Source organism: Centruroides sculpturatus, unplaced genomic scaffold (assembly GCF_000671375.1).
Source record: "Centruroides sculpturatus isolate CEXI.00-Female unplaced genomic scaffold, Cexi_2.0 scaffold1462, whole genome shotgun sequence".
In the NCBI taxonomy this organism is placed as follows: Eukaryota; Metazoa; Arthropoda; class Arachnida; order Scorpiones; family Buthidae; genus Centruroides; species Centruroides sculpturatus.
In genome coordinates, this window is record NW_019386014.1 from 11,858 (window position 1) to 27,933 (window position 16,076).

A 16,076-nucleotide genomic window follows, 5' to 3' on the forward strand; every position below is an offset into this window, starting at 1 on the left:
CCACCGAGTAAATCTAACTCGGTACATTGCCTAATTTAGTTTACTCTGCATGCATTTTATGTGTGTTTTACGTATTTTTTATTTCCTTATATTCACCATAATACTTAATAAATAATAGGTAATATATTTTTACAGTACATTTAAAATAAGAAATGCAGATATTTCTAAAAAGCGGGACATTTTAAAAAATCGGCGGGACGCGGGACTGTCCCGCCAAAATCGGGACGTGTGGTCACTTTAGTATTGTGACAATGACTTTGAATATATTACTTAACCGATCGCTCGATTTGCCGCCCGCATGCGGTGCACGCCCGAGTTTTCTCGTAGGAAGTATTCCCGGGAAGCAAACCACCTACTTGACAAGTCGCTTGTTTAATTGTCTTATCCCATCAAACCAATGAAGAGTAAATTATTTTTACTCATTCGTTGGTTTAAGTATAAGATGTATCTAGAATTTTAGAAAAGCCATTATGCTAAACTATTAGAAATATTTTAGTTTTACATTACAGCAATTTAAAAATAATCGACAAGATTTTTATCCTGTAATATTTTTTTAGTCATACTGTGCTGCCAAAGAAAAATTTTAATCAATTGGTAATGAAGTCTCTGATTCAGCACATTATTTTTCTAGAAGAAAGATACACATAAATAAATATAGATTTAATCACAATGTTTCAAATGAGATTTCGGTTTCCATTGAGATAAATAATCTCTCTAACTGATGCACAATATATCTATCTAAATATAGATAAATATACTTTACAGAATATCTTGATAGTGAAATTAAGATTCCAGATAAAATTCTACACATTATTTGTCTGTACATCCACATCCATAAAACCCCACAGATGTTGGATTATTTTTACAAAAAAACGCTCAACATATGTTCTTTTTTACTTTTAATTAGATGATGGTTTCATGTCAATTAATAAATCTTTTCAAAATATAAATGTATACTTAGAAACAATTACAATCTTTACAAATTTATTGATTTATATACTCTTTTGGCAATAAAACAAGTTCATCTTTATTATTTCAAATTAATAATTATGACTAATAGTTTCATTTGAAAATTAGGAAAGTTTCTGTGAACTGAATTTTAGGTATAAAAAATATACAATACTTAACTAAGAGAAATATTTGCTTCTTTGGTAAAAGTAATGTTACTACCTTGAAAATATTGATGGTTGGAACAGTTGAAATTACTGTATATAACCAAGATATATTGATAATAGTTCTTTTAATATAGTATCTACTTGCACTTCTATCACTATCTCTTTAATCTTATTTCCAACTACTTTCATTGTTATTTATTACTCTAAATTTCTTCCTATTGCTATTTTTCAAAATCTTTTTTTGCAAGTTTATCATTCAACAACATTTTCTAATCTTACTTTATCTAATTTCTTTCTTTTATCATTTTCATTTTTTAGTGTCTCACTTAATTGTTTTTTTATTTTTTAAAAAAACTTTTTATTCAAATATCTGTAGGATCAAAAATGGATTATGACAGTGCTAATTTCACAAATCAAAACATTATAGTACTCAAGAAAAAATTCTACCATATTTGTCTATGTGTTTCATGTTCTTAAATTTTTCTGGAATTTCCAGAATTTGAGAAATGGAGGCAACCAATGGATTATTTATCCATTGGTTGCCTGTATATAAAAATGCAAGACAAAAACTCATTGTGATGAAAAGAAATGGCATGACAAATACAGAAAATTTAAAAAGTAAAAATATAATAAATTCTTCATAAAACTAGTTGTGGAATAATTTTTCTATAAACTTAATAATGTTTTATTTCAGTTATTTATCATTCAGTAAATTAATTTTATATACTACAAAGAAATCAAAATGAAAGTAGTGCTTGTAGTATATTATAGTCAACTGCAATGTTATCTAATCTCTGTCAGCTACATCATCTCGCTCTCTCTCTCTTTATATTTATCTCATTGACACAAAATCATTGTTAAATTTTGATACACAGTTAAAAATAAGACTTAAATTACCTAATGGTAAAGACAGTTTCTAATTTCAGTAATGATTACATTAAAATTAAGTGCAGCATCTTTTTCAAAAGTGTGATTTAAAACACTGGCAACTCTTCAGAACTGAATTAACTAGTAAACTGGTCAACTCTCTACTATTTTATACTAAATTGATCCAAAAGTAACTTCAAGTGACAAATGTGAATGCTGTCTTTGATGAGTAGATAAAGTAATGTTTATTGTGCTTGCATTTTGAATAATTGGATATAAACTAATATCTAAGTTCAAAATTATTTGTAATATGTTTTTATTAGTCTTATGAGACATGTATGGAAGCTGTACACTATCATTACTACAATTATGTAAATATTTAAAATTAATTAGATACTCATTTGGCTGACAAAATCTTGGAATGATTTCCAGACTAAATCAGACTCAAATTGTCTTTGTCATCTTTACATAAAAATTATATTAGTTGTTTATTAAACATTGTAATGAATTAAAATTCATGCTCTAGTAAAAATATAATTTGATTTCTCATTACATTCCAACACATTAAATCCAACTTGTTATATATAATACTCTTGCAGCTACAACATATAAAGTACACACAGAAAAAAAGAGAACTATTGCAAAGCTGAATCAGTGAATATCATATCCAAAAATTTGATTACTATTATTTTATTTTGTAATGCTTAAAACTCAATGCAATCCAGAGAAATAATACGATCCAGAGCTTGGAGATGATGTATGAAAACCCAAGGAGGTGATCACCCTACATCAATTAATGATATAAAACAGACTAAAAAAACCATTTCATATGTGATGATATTTCATCATTTAGTCATTTGAAACTGTCCAAAATCCACATCAAAAATATATCGTTTGAAAATGACAAAATAATGTTTTTCCTAAGGTAACTCATTACATAGGGCAGATATCATTAAACAGAACCCAATATATAACAAAAAGACTTTAACAAGTAATATTTCTTATATTTTTTTCACAAATAAATTGTTAAACTCAAATTTTATTAATCTCTCTTACTTTTAATATACTTATATATTTTTCATGAAGAAATCACAAAACAAACATTCAGATATTTATATTATATTAGAATGAGAAAGAAATATTGATAATTTTTTAGATTAAAGGCAGAAGTTTGTAGAAAGTTTATAAATTTCTTTTAAATAAATTTATATGTCAAATTATAGGTTCTTTAAAAATTACTTATTTTTTACAATTTAATAATTTATATTTAAATACATATTTTATATCACATATACCACATTAATTGAATAAAAAAAATTTATTACTAAGTTATTGTTTTCACTTATTGTATGGATTGTATTAAATATTTATCTAGAATAATTAAAATTACAGAAATGTATAAATCTAAATGCAATTTAAGTTCTCCAATTCATCTAGTTTATATTTTGTATTTAAATCTATAAATTTTATTTTTTTAACTTAGAAATAAAGGACACTTTGCATCAAACAAAATAAAACAAAGTATTATTTAAACATAATAAGAAACTCAAACTGCTTGTTAAGCCAAAAATATTTATTTATTAGAACCATTCTTAATAAAATCTTATTTTTAGCTTCTTTAACAAATAGTTTGAGTTTTACTTAAATTTTTTAATAATTTACTTTTGTTATTTATATGCCATGTCTCAATAAAATACTAGAAAATTCATTAAAACATTCTATTTGTATTGTACTGATGTTCCGTTTTGAATGATCTTCCAATTGCTAACTAGCAATTTAAAAACACACTACCTATATAATGTGTGTCATGTAAGTCACATGTGTTGAGAATGATGGTTGAAAAATTGAATGTACAGTCTGAGGAAGAGTGTTGGACAGAAAAACAGTTAACTAACTTAAATTCAAATGATTTTTGATCATAAGTGAATAGTACTTATGTAAATGAATAATTTTAAATATTATATATTTGGACTACAATCATTATAGGTTTATTATGTTCTATTTGTACTTTGAAATTTATTGATGAAAACACTTCAATTGATTTAAAACTTTTGTATGTTAGTAATTTGCTTCATGACTTACATAAATCTGAGTTATTGTTAGTATTAGTATGAACTGAGTATGTATTACAGTATAGCATCATTTATACACCTCTCAAGGGAATTGAACAAAAGGATGTATAACTAAGACATATAGGTAATTGAAATTTAAGATACAACATTAGATGTCAGAACTCTTTGTTTATGACAGACACATAATATTACAAATTTTAAAAAATGTTTCAATTTTTCTCCTTTATTTCAAAAAACATTATTTTTTAGGCAAAAGTTATTTTGATAATTCATGTACAGTACATGATATAACAGTAATAAATATGTCTACTTGACTACTGACCACTCTAACTTCAAACAGTGGTCAGTAGTAAAGTAGACATATTTATTACTGTTATATCATGTACTGTACATGAATTATCAAAATAACTTTTGCCTAAAAAATAATGTTTTTTGAAATAAAGGAGAAAAATTGAAACATTTTTTAAAATTTGTAATATTATGTGTCTGTCATAAACAAAGAGTTCTGACATCTAATGTTGTATCTTAAATTTCAATTACCTATATGTCTTAGTTATACATCCTTTTGTTCAATTCCCTTGAGAGGTGTATAAATGATGCTATACTGTAATACATACTCAGTTCATACTAATACTAACAATAACTCAGATTTATGTAAGTCATGAAGCAAATTACTAACATACAAAAGTTTTAAATCAATTGAAGTGTTTTCATCAATAAATTTCAAAGTACAAATAGAACATAATAAACCTATAATGATTGTAGTCCAAATATATAATATTTAAAATTATTCATTTACATAAGTACTATTCACTTATGATCAAAAATCATTTGAATTTAAGTTAGTTAACTGTTTTTCTGTCCAACACTCTTCCTCAGACTGTACATTCAATTTTTCAACCATCATTCTCAACACATGTGACTTACATGACACACATTATATAGGTAGTGTGTTTTTAAATTGCTAGTTAGCAATTGGAAGATCATTCAAAACGGAACATCAGTACAATACAAATAGAATGTTTTAATGAATTTTCTAGTATTTTATTGAGACATGGCATATAAATAACAAAAGTAAATTATTAAAAAATTTAAGTAAAACTCAAACTATTTGTTAAAGAAGCTAAAAATAAGATTTTATTAAGAATGGTTCTAATAAATAAATATTTTTGGCTTAACAAGCAGTTTGAGTTTCTTATTATGTTTAAATAATACTTTGTTTTATTTTGTTTGATGCAAAGTGTCCTTTATTTCTAAGTTAAAAAAATAAAATTTATAGATTTAAATACAAAATATAAACTAGATGAATTGGAGAACTTAAATTGCATTTAGATTTATACATTTCTGTAATTTTAATTATTCTAGATAAATATTTAATACAATCCATACAATAAGTGAAAACAATAACTTAGTAATAAATTTTTTTTATTCAATTAATGTGGTATATGTGATATAAAATATGTATTTAAATATAAATTATTAAATTGTAAAAAATAAGTAATTTTTAAAGAACCTATAATTTGACATATAAATTTATTTAAAAGAAATTTATAAACTTTCTACAAACTTCTGCCTTTAATCTAAAAAATTATCAATATTTCTTTCTCATTCTAATATAATATAAATATCTGAATGTTTGTTTTGTGATTTCTTCATGAAAAATATATAAGTATATTAAAAGTAAGAGAGATTAATAAAATTTGAGTTTAACAATTTATTTGTGAAAAAAATATAAGAAATATTACTTGTTAAAGTCTTTTTGTTATATATTGGGTTCTGTTTAATGATATCTGCCCTATGTAATGAGTTACCTTAGGAAAAACATTATTTTGTCATTTTCAAACGATATATTTTTGATGTGGATTTTGGACAGTTTCAAATGACTAAATGATGAAATATCATCACATATGAAATGGTTTTTTTAGTCTGTTTTATATCATTAATTGATGTAGGGTGATCACCTCCTTGGGTTTTCATACATCATCTCCAAGCTCTGGATCGTATTATTTCTCTGGATTGCATTGAGTTTTAAGCATTACAAAATAAAATAATAGTAATCAAATTTTTGGATATGATATTCACTGATTCAGCTTTGCAATAGTTCTCTTTTTTTCTGTGTGTACTTTATATGTTGTAGCTGCAAGAGTATTATATATAACAAGTTGGATTTAATGTGTTGGAATGTAATGAGAAATCAAATTATATTTTTACTAGAGCATGAATTTTAATTCATTACAATGTTTAATAAACAACTAATATAATTTTTATGTAAAGATGACAAAGACAATTTGAGTCTGATTTAGTCTGGAAATCATTCCAAGATTTTGTCAGCCAAATGAGTATCTAATTAATTTTAAATATTTACATAATTGTAGTAATGATAGTGTACAGCTTCCATACATGTCTCATAAGACTAATAAAAACATATTACAAATAATTTTGAACTTAGATATTAGTTTATATCCAATTATTCAAAATGCAAGCACAATAAACATTACTTTATCTACTCATCAAAGACAGCATTCACATTTGTCACTTGAAGTTACTTTTGGATCAATTTAGTATAAAATAGTAGAGAGTTGACCAGTTTACTAGTTAATTCAGTTCTGAAGAGTTGCCAGTGTTTTAAATCACACTTTTGAAAAAGATGCTGCACTTAATTTTAATGTAATCATTACTGAAATTAGAAACTGTCTTTACCATTAGGTAATTTAAGTCTTATTTTTAACTGTGTATCAAAATTTAACAATGATTTTGTGTCAATGAGATAAATATAAAGAGAGAGAGAGCGAGATGATGTAGCTGACAGAGATTAGATAACATTGCAGTTGACTATAATATACTACAAGCACTACTTTCATTTTGATTTCTTTGTAGTATATAAAATTAATTTACTGAATGATAAATAACTGAAATAAAACATTATTAAGTTTATAGAAAAATTATTCCACAACTAGTTTTATGAAGAATTTATTATATTTTTACTTTTTAAATTTTCTGTATTTGTCATGCCATTTCTTTTCATCACAATGAGTTTTTGTCTTGCATTTTTATATACAGGCAACCAATGGATAAATAATCCATTGGTTGCCTCCATTTCTCAAATTCTGGAAATTCCAGAAAAATTTAAGAACATGAAACACATAGACAAATATGGTAGAATTTTTTCTTGAGTACTATAATGTTTTGATTTGTGAAATTAGCACTGTCATAATCCATTTTTGATCCTACAGATATTTGAATAAAAAGTTTTTTTAAAAAATAAAAAAACAATTAAGTGAGACACTAAAAAATGAAAATGATAAAAGAAAGAAATTAGATAAAGTAAGATTAGAAAATGTTGTTGAATGATAAACTTGCAAAAAAAGATTTTGAAAAATAGCAATAGGAAGAAATTTAGAGTAATAAATAACAATGAAAGTAGTTGGAAATAAGATTAAAGAGATAGTGATAGAAGTGCAAGTAGATACTATATTAAAAGAACTATTATCAATATATCTTGGTTATATACAGTAATTTCAACTGTTCCAACCATCAATATTTTCAAGGTAGTAACATTACTTTTACCAAAGAAGCAAATATTTCTCTTAGTTAAGTATTGTATATTTTTTATACCTAAAATTCAGTTCACAGAAACTTTCCTAATTTTCAAATGAAACTATTAGTCATAATTATTAATTTGAAATAATAAAGATGAACTTGTTTTATTGCCAAAAGAGTATATAAATCAATAAATTTGTAAAGATTGTAATTGTTTCTAAGTATACATTTATATTTTGAAAAGATTTATTAATTGACATGAAACCATCATCTAATTAAAAGTAAAAAAGAACATATGTTGAGCGTTTTTTTGTAAAAATAATCCAACATCTGTGGGGTTTTATGGATGTGGATGTACAGACAAATAATGTGTAGAATTTTATCTGGAATCTTAATTTCACTATCAAGATATTCTGTAAAGTATATTTATCTATATTTAGATAGATATATTGTGCATCAGTTAGAGAGATTATTTATCTCAATGGAAACCGAAATCTCATTTGAAACATTGTGATTAAATCTATATTTATTTATGTGTATCTTTCTTCTAGAAAAATAATGTGCTGAATCAGAGACTTCATTACCAATTGATTAAAATTTTTCTTTGGCAGCACAGTATGACTAAAAAAATATTACAGGATAAAAATCTTGTCGATTATTTTTAAATTGCTGTAATGTAAAACTAAAATATTTCTAATAGTTTAGCATAATGGCTTTTCTAAAATTCTAGATACATCTTATACTTAAACCAACGAATGAGTAAAAATAATTTACTCATTCATTGGTTTGATGGGATAAGACAATTAAACAAGCGACTTGTCAAGTAGGTGGTTTGCTTCCCGGGAATACTTCCTACGAGAAAACTCGGGCGTGCACCGCATGCGGGCGGCAAATCGAGCGATCGGTTAAGTAATATATTCAAAGTCATTGTCACAATACTAAAGTGACCACACGTCCCGATTTTGGCGGGACAGTCCCGCGTCCCGCCGATTTTTTAAAATGTCCCGCTTTTTAGAAATATCTGCATTTCTTATTTTAAATGTACTGTAAAAATATATTACCTATTATTTATTAAGTATTATGGTGAATATAAGGAAATAAAAAATACGTAAAACACACATAAAATGCATGCAGAGTAAACTAAATTAGGCAATGTACCGAGTTAGATTTACTCGGTGGTGTTCGATCATTGTCGTTACGTCTCCGCTTAATTCAGATAAGTGCAGACAGTGCGGTTTGTTGTTTTCAATTTGACGTTCGGTTTGACTCATTATTTGATTGACGAAGGTAGAGCAATAGTCGCCACAACGTAACGGTCAATAAGGTAAAATTTAATACTCTTTTTTAGCCTTTGTAGTAAATTTTTTTATTTATTTCTAGTATTTACCCACAGAATAAAAGATAAGTAAAAAAAGAGAATGCAAATTTAATGAAGAGCTAAGCAGAGAATTTCCATTTATTAAAAAAACCAAAATATAGTATATGGTACGGTGTGATAAATGTAAAGCTGAATTTTCGGTCTCACATGGTGGAAAAAACGATATTACTAAACATCTAGCGACAAAGAGGCACAAAAGATTTTTGAATAATGCCGCTTCCTCGTCTAAAATGGAACAGTTTTTTCGCAGTGCTAGCTTTGGCAACACGGAAAAACAGCTTGCATTAGCGGAAGGGCTATTTGCTTTCCACACCATAAACCACAATCAAAGTTTCAGATCAATGGATTGTACGTCGCAAATGATCAAAACATTATACAACAAAAAATTTGCATGTGCAAGGACAAAAACCGAAGCAATTATTTGTAATGTTTTTTCACCATATTCGTTTTCACAATTGCAGAAAAAATTAGAAAAATGTGCATTTATATCTATATATTCTGATGCTTCCAACCACAAAGATTTAAAATTATTTCCCACAATTGTTAGATTTTTTGATCCAGAAACAGGAATTAAAATTAGAATATTCGATTTTGTTTTATTACCGGGTGAAACTACACAAATAATTTTTGATTCAATAAGTACTATTTTAAAAAAGAATAATTTGGACAATAAAATTATTGCCTATTGTGCGGATAACACTAACGCAAATTTTGGTGGAAAAGCTAGAAGAGACATCAATAACGAAACTTAACGAACATTTGAATCAAAAAATTATTGGAGTAGGTTGTGCAGCGCACATTCTACATAATACTATTCAAACAGCATCTGACTTACTTCCAGTTGATGTTGAAAATATTATTGCAAAAATTTATTCGTATTTTTATATATATACTGTGCGTGTTGAAAGTCTGAAGGATTTTTGTGAACGCGCAGAAATCGAATATAAAAGAATTCTTGGTTACAGCAAAACACGATGGCTAGCTCTTTAACCAGTTGTAGAAAATATTTTAAAAATATACGAACCATTAAAATCATACTTTTTATCACAAGATAAATGTCCAAGAATATTGCAGCTCTTTTTTGAAAATGACACATCACAAATTTGGCTTCAGTTCATCCACAACCAAGCTACATTATTTCACAATGCTGTGAAAATTATTGAAGGGGACAAAATTTCAATTACGGAAGTGTCAAATGAAATCAATAATTTAAAAACAAAATTACAAGAAAGAATTGATAACGATTACATTCCTTTAATTATTCGAAAAGACATCACTAGGTTGGAAGAACAAGGTGCCATTAAACGACCTGATTTTCTGAAACATGTCAAAAATTTTTATAATAACTGCTTGGAATATATTGAAGAATGGACAGTTCAATATGAAGATATTAAAAGTTTTTATTGGGTGACATTAAAAAAGGAGATTTTATGGGAATATGTGGAAAAATCTTTTGAATATATTTGTAACCATTTTCCGAAAAATAATATTTGCGAAAATGATCTTTTTGATGAGGTGTCATTGGTAAAAAGATATGTTACAGATGAAAAAATTAAATATTGGTTATCTGCAAATGTGGAAACAGACAAAAAATGGACGGAGTTATTCCTTCATTTTAAACAGAATAATATTCCTTATCAAAATATTTTGAAAATTGTAGAATTCGCGCTCTCCCTTCCAGGAACAAATGCAGCAACAGAACGTGTTTTTTCTAGTATCAATAAAATATTGACAACTGAAAAAACGCAGTTGAACATTAAAACTTTAAAATCTATATTAAGTGTAAAATATAATTTGACCAATTCATGTGAACTATTTCACGATATTTTAATAAATGATCCGAATCTATTGCAAAGTATTCACTCGGATCAAAAATATGACCGTGAAAGAAAATCATAATTTTTTTTAAATAAAAAATTTAATTTGATTAAAAATCACGGTGTTCAAATTATTATTTTTTACAAATATTTTTATAGTTACCAATAATTAATAATAAATACATTTTTGTACAAGTATATGAATGTATGCAATATATATAACTAAATTGTAATTGTCATTTCATCCCATTTGTCCCGCTTTGTCTCAATGAAAATGCGGTCACTTTACACCAGGTCATCCCTGCAACTTTAACTAATTTTGACCCACGTGTGAAAGTTATATTTTTACCACCAAATATAACCAGCTTGCTTCAACTGATGGATCAGGGTGTCATCAAAACATTCAAAGTTCATTACACAAGACGATCGTTTTCACATATGCATGAAGCTATGAGACGAAACAACGAGCTCTCTGTTAAAGACGTTTGGAAAAAATTCAATGTTTTAGATGCATTGAGAATCATTGGACAATCTTGGAATGAAGTTTCACAAAACTCTTTAAATGGTGTCTGGAAAAAAGTGTGTCTTTTTCTTTCACCACTGAAACTCAAGCGGAATCAGTGTCAGAGCCTGATGAAATTGGTAATGTGATTGAAGAAGTTGTTGTTCTTGCCAGGCAGATAAATTTAGAAGTAGATAGTGATGACATTCAAGAACTGCTGAATTCCCACAATCAGGAGCTGATAATTGATGAACTTATAGAAATGCGTGAGCAAGAGAGAGACATTGAAGAACTTGATTGTTTAGACCCAGTTCAATCAGAAGATGGAATGACAATTGGAAACTTGACAGAAGGCCTCAGTTCAATTGAAAAAGGGTTACAAATTTTAGAAAATATAGACTCCAACGAAGAGCGCATTTCTTCTACAAAACGAGAAATAAAAAAATTATTAGCATGCTACGAGGAAATTTTACGGAGAAAAAAATTTCTGAGCCGTCAGATGAATTTGTTAGATTTTATGAAGTCTCCTTCTACATCAAAATATCTTCGGTTTACGATTTTAGATAATACATATGTATAATAAAATCTTAATAATATAATTTGTTAAACATTTTTTTCTAAATTATTGTTTTCTTTAGTCTCCGGCCTCAATTAAAAATAATTTGTATGTATTCATACGCGAAATTATACCGCGACTTACGCGATAGGTGGGACCGAGCGATAACCGCGTAATTCGAATTCGCGTAAGTTCGAGGTATTACTGTATACTTAACAAGTATACACAATAATCTTTGATTAGAAATGCCTGTACTTTCGTCGAAAAGCTCTAAAAATTACAAAATCAAAACTGTTCAATTTTTTTTCTCAAAATGTATTAGCTGCCGCTGTAATTATGCTCTCATATTTAAAACGTTTCGATTTCGTTTGTTTTCCTATGTCAAAATCATCAAAACAAACAAGCTTTACTCACTTCTACAATATCAACAGATCGAAAACGAAAATCATAGGAAACAACAGCAAGTAACGCAAAGCTGCAATAAAGTTAAAAGAAAGTTTTGTAAAAATTTAAATATTTTCTCAATTTATGTTTACTAAAACACAGCAATAATAGCAGATATATTTCGCTGGTGCTAACTGTTACTCAAACTTAATACAAATGCGGTATTTGGATGATGGAGGAGAAGAGAAGTGATAATTACCAGAAAGTGGTTGGAAGACGCAGTTTTCTAAACTTATCTATGTTTACTTTTGGAATATTCAAAGATAATTTTTCCCTCCACTGAAGAAAGTTGCTCATTAGAAGAAACATAATTTACCTCTTTCCTCCATATCCTAAATCGGGGGTGTCCAACCTTTTTGTTTCTCTGGGCCGCATTGGAAGAAGTCAAGGAGTTTTGGGCCACAGGTATATATTATATATACTTGCGGCCTAATATACAAGTATATTTAAGGATTAACACGTCTAGATTGTAATAATAAGTATTAAAACTTTATCACGAAAAGGGATATTTTAAAAAATTACTTTTACAGACACTTTCACTTTTTACTTAGAAATGAATAAATTCATTTATTATAAAAGAGACAAACGAAAATTTATTTCAAAAACACAAATATTTGTTTTATTTGGATCTCTGATTAATAAAAAGCGACAAACACTATTTTAAAGTGCATTTTTATTCAACTAATATAATTATAAATAATATGTAGCCCAAAAAACAGCTGTGAGATCCGGAATTTTGGTGACGGAAATATCGCTTTTTTATTAACAAAAATTGTTAATTAATTAAACTTTTGTTTATGTAACGCCCTAGTAGGAAAAAACGATCTTGTCCGGGATTGTGTAAACTTTCCGGTCTTAACTAGCAACATCTATTGTTCTCTGCAGAACTTGAATCTCATCTTGCAAAAAGGTTGATAGTTAGCATCCAAATTTCGTCATTTATTTAGATCCCAGGAACACCTATAACCCCTAACCTATGTACATCCGATCACGTGGTGGAAATTCCCCACTAAAACGGATAAAAGGCCGTTCTTACCCCCCCTCAGGGGAGTTTACAAACATACGCTGGATAGACCAGTGTTCCGCAACCGGTGTGCCGTCACAAGGTGAAAGGTGTGACGTGAACTTTTACATATTCTATTAATTTGAAGTTTTATTTATATATTTTTATCGCAGTTGTTGTGTTTCTTATGCTTGTATTTCATTCACTGATGAAATAAAATGATGTTAAAGCAATAAACACATATGTCGTCTCAGTACTTACTTATTCTTTTGGAGTTATACATTGGACTCGCACAGATCTTGAGCAACTCCAAATGAAAACAAGAACAACACTTACTAAGCATAAACAACGTCATCTTAAATCTGCCATAGAAAGATTAATCCTTCCACATAAAGATGGCGGACGTGGTCTGATTGATATAGTAAACCTTCACTACAAGAGCATTGCGAGAGTTTTTCTACAAAAGCAAGAAACATCACAGTTACATAAAGCAATAAGTCTAGCAGACTCAAATAAAATCACCATTAAACTTACATTTGCATCATATGGACAAGACAGAACATATAAAATGCATAGACACTTAAGCAATCGTGAGTTCAAAACACACTCTACGGCAGACAACCCTATGACCTAGCCCAGAATTTTGTTGACAAAACTGCGTTAAATAGCTGGTTAGCTTGGGGATGCCTCTTTCGGGAGATGGAAGAATTTATGATTGCCATACAGGATCAGGTCATAAATACTAAAAACTACACAAAACACATACTGAAAGATATAACACTCACAAATGAGACTTGCAGAAAATGTCACATCATGCCAGAAACTATGCAACACATCACTTATGGTTGCAAACTCTTGGTACAGACATAATTTACATTGACATAATCAAGTAGCAAATACATCAAGAGCTTGCAAAAAAACACAAATCATTAGACATCCACGAACCATACTACAAATACGTTCAACACAGTAGCGTAGCGTAGTGGGGGCGGCAGGGGCGGCACTTTTTAGGGGGCGGCAAAATTTCACAATAAATAATAATAATATCTTGTAAGAATTTGAACCATTTTATTTCATATTTTCGTCTACCTACGACTCGGACCGATTGAAATGAGCACGAAATAGTGTTACCATCCATCCGGATAGTCCGGGAATTGACTCCCGTCCGGGGATATCGTGCGCAACCTGTTGACCTTTTTTTTCTTTTTTTTTCTTGTACGACTTATACTTGCCTGGATTTTTTTATTATGTTTTGAGGCAAACACTCGCATGATATTTGATTAAGCTCTGTTCTTGGTTTATACATGATATTAAAATAAAACTAATTCTTGAACATATGCCTAACATCATAAAAAACAAAAATAAAATAAAATAAAATAAAAAATACCTACGAATAGGTACATTTAAATACTATTTACAGGGCTACCAATTTGCTTGGTAATTGACTAGAATGTGTGCAACAGTGACTGGCCTAATTGCACACTTAACCCTTCGGACAACTTCCCTTTTATACAGGACGTTCTAATGTCTGCACTATTGCTGGTGTGAATGCAAAGATAGCCGATTTTTACACAATTGTCGTCGGCTGACTTAATTCGAAATAGAAATGCAGATAGTAGTTATGATGACCCGTTTACTTACAAAAGAATTTGCAGAGCAGATCTTTATCTGAAACAGAATTTGAATTTTTAATGTTAAACCGTTTGAACCTCTTTACATTGAAAATTGCCGGGACAAATTCATATTTAGAAGAAAAAAATATATTTCTTACTAGACTATACATATACATGAGTCCAGTAGTATAGTGGGGGCGGCACTTCTTAGGAGCGGCAAAATTTCACAATAAATAATAATAATATCTTGTAAGAATTTGAACCATTTTATTTCATATTTTCGTCCACCTACGACTCGGATCGGTTGAAATGAGCACGGAATAGTGTTACCATCCATCCGGATAGTCCGGGAATCGACTCGCCGTCCGGGGATATCGTGCGCAACTAGTTGACCTTTTTTTTCTTGTACGATTTATTCGTATATATATATATACACCTCCAATATCCAATATAGCTAAGTCACTTGCGTTACTCCTATCCAAGTCTCCCTAGTCGCTAACTGTAACTGATTTAGAACCAGCATGCACTGCACATTATTCTTCGCATTGCAAAATGACATACGCATGCGTCAGGAACTTCTATTCGAACAAACCTCACCTGCCGTCCGGGTCAGCAATTTTAAAAAAATGGCAACACTAGCACTGAATTTTTCATTACTTATTCTGCGACGAAACTGAATTTTAGTCCTTTAACTTGAGATACCTAAATAAGGGGGTCGAAATTTTTCTCCGCCCCGGGCGGCTGACACCCACGCTACGCCACTGGTTCAACAGACAGTATTGGAAAACAACACGCACAAACTGTACTACGACAGTCATAATCACAGATAAAACAATTTACCACAACAAACCAGACATCACACTCATTGACAAACACAATAAAATCACATACATTATAGACATATCTGTTCCAAACACTCACAATGTACAAAACACATGCACTGAAAAAATCAGCAAGTACACGGAACTTGCCCAGGAAATAAGGCATCTGTGGAGGATGGATAGGGGTGCTTATTGAACTTGTCGTTCTCTCCTGTACAGGTATCATACCACAAACGCTACACAAAAGCCTGGGAACACATACATCATACTACAAAAGGTCTCTATATTGAATAAATGTCATATTGTTAGGAAATTCCTGAATACAGACACACAATGACACGCTTATTT

The 16,076-nt window shown here is 29.0% G+C and overlaps 1 pseudogene; it reads left to right on the forward strand.

Annotated features, from left to right (window-relative positions):
- The first annotated feature begins 5,777 nt into the window (after window positions 1-5,777).
- Window positions 5,778-12,674, forward strand: LOC111613123 (annotated as a pseudogene).
- Window positions 12,675-16,076: the final 3,402 nt, after the last annotated feature.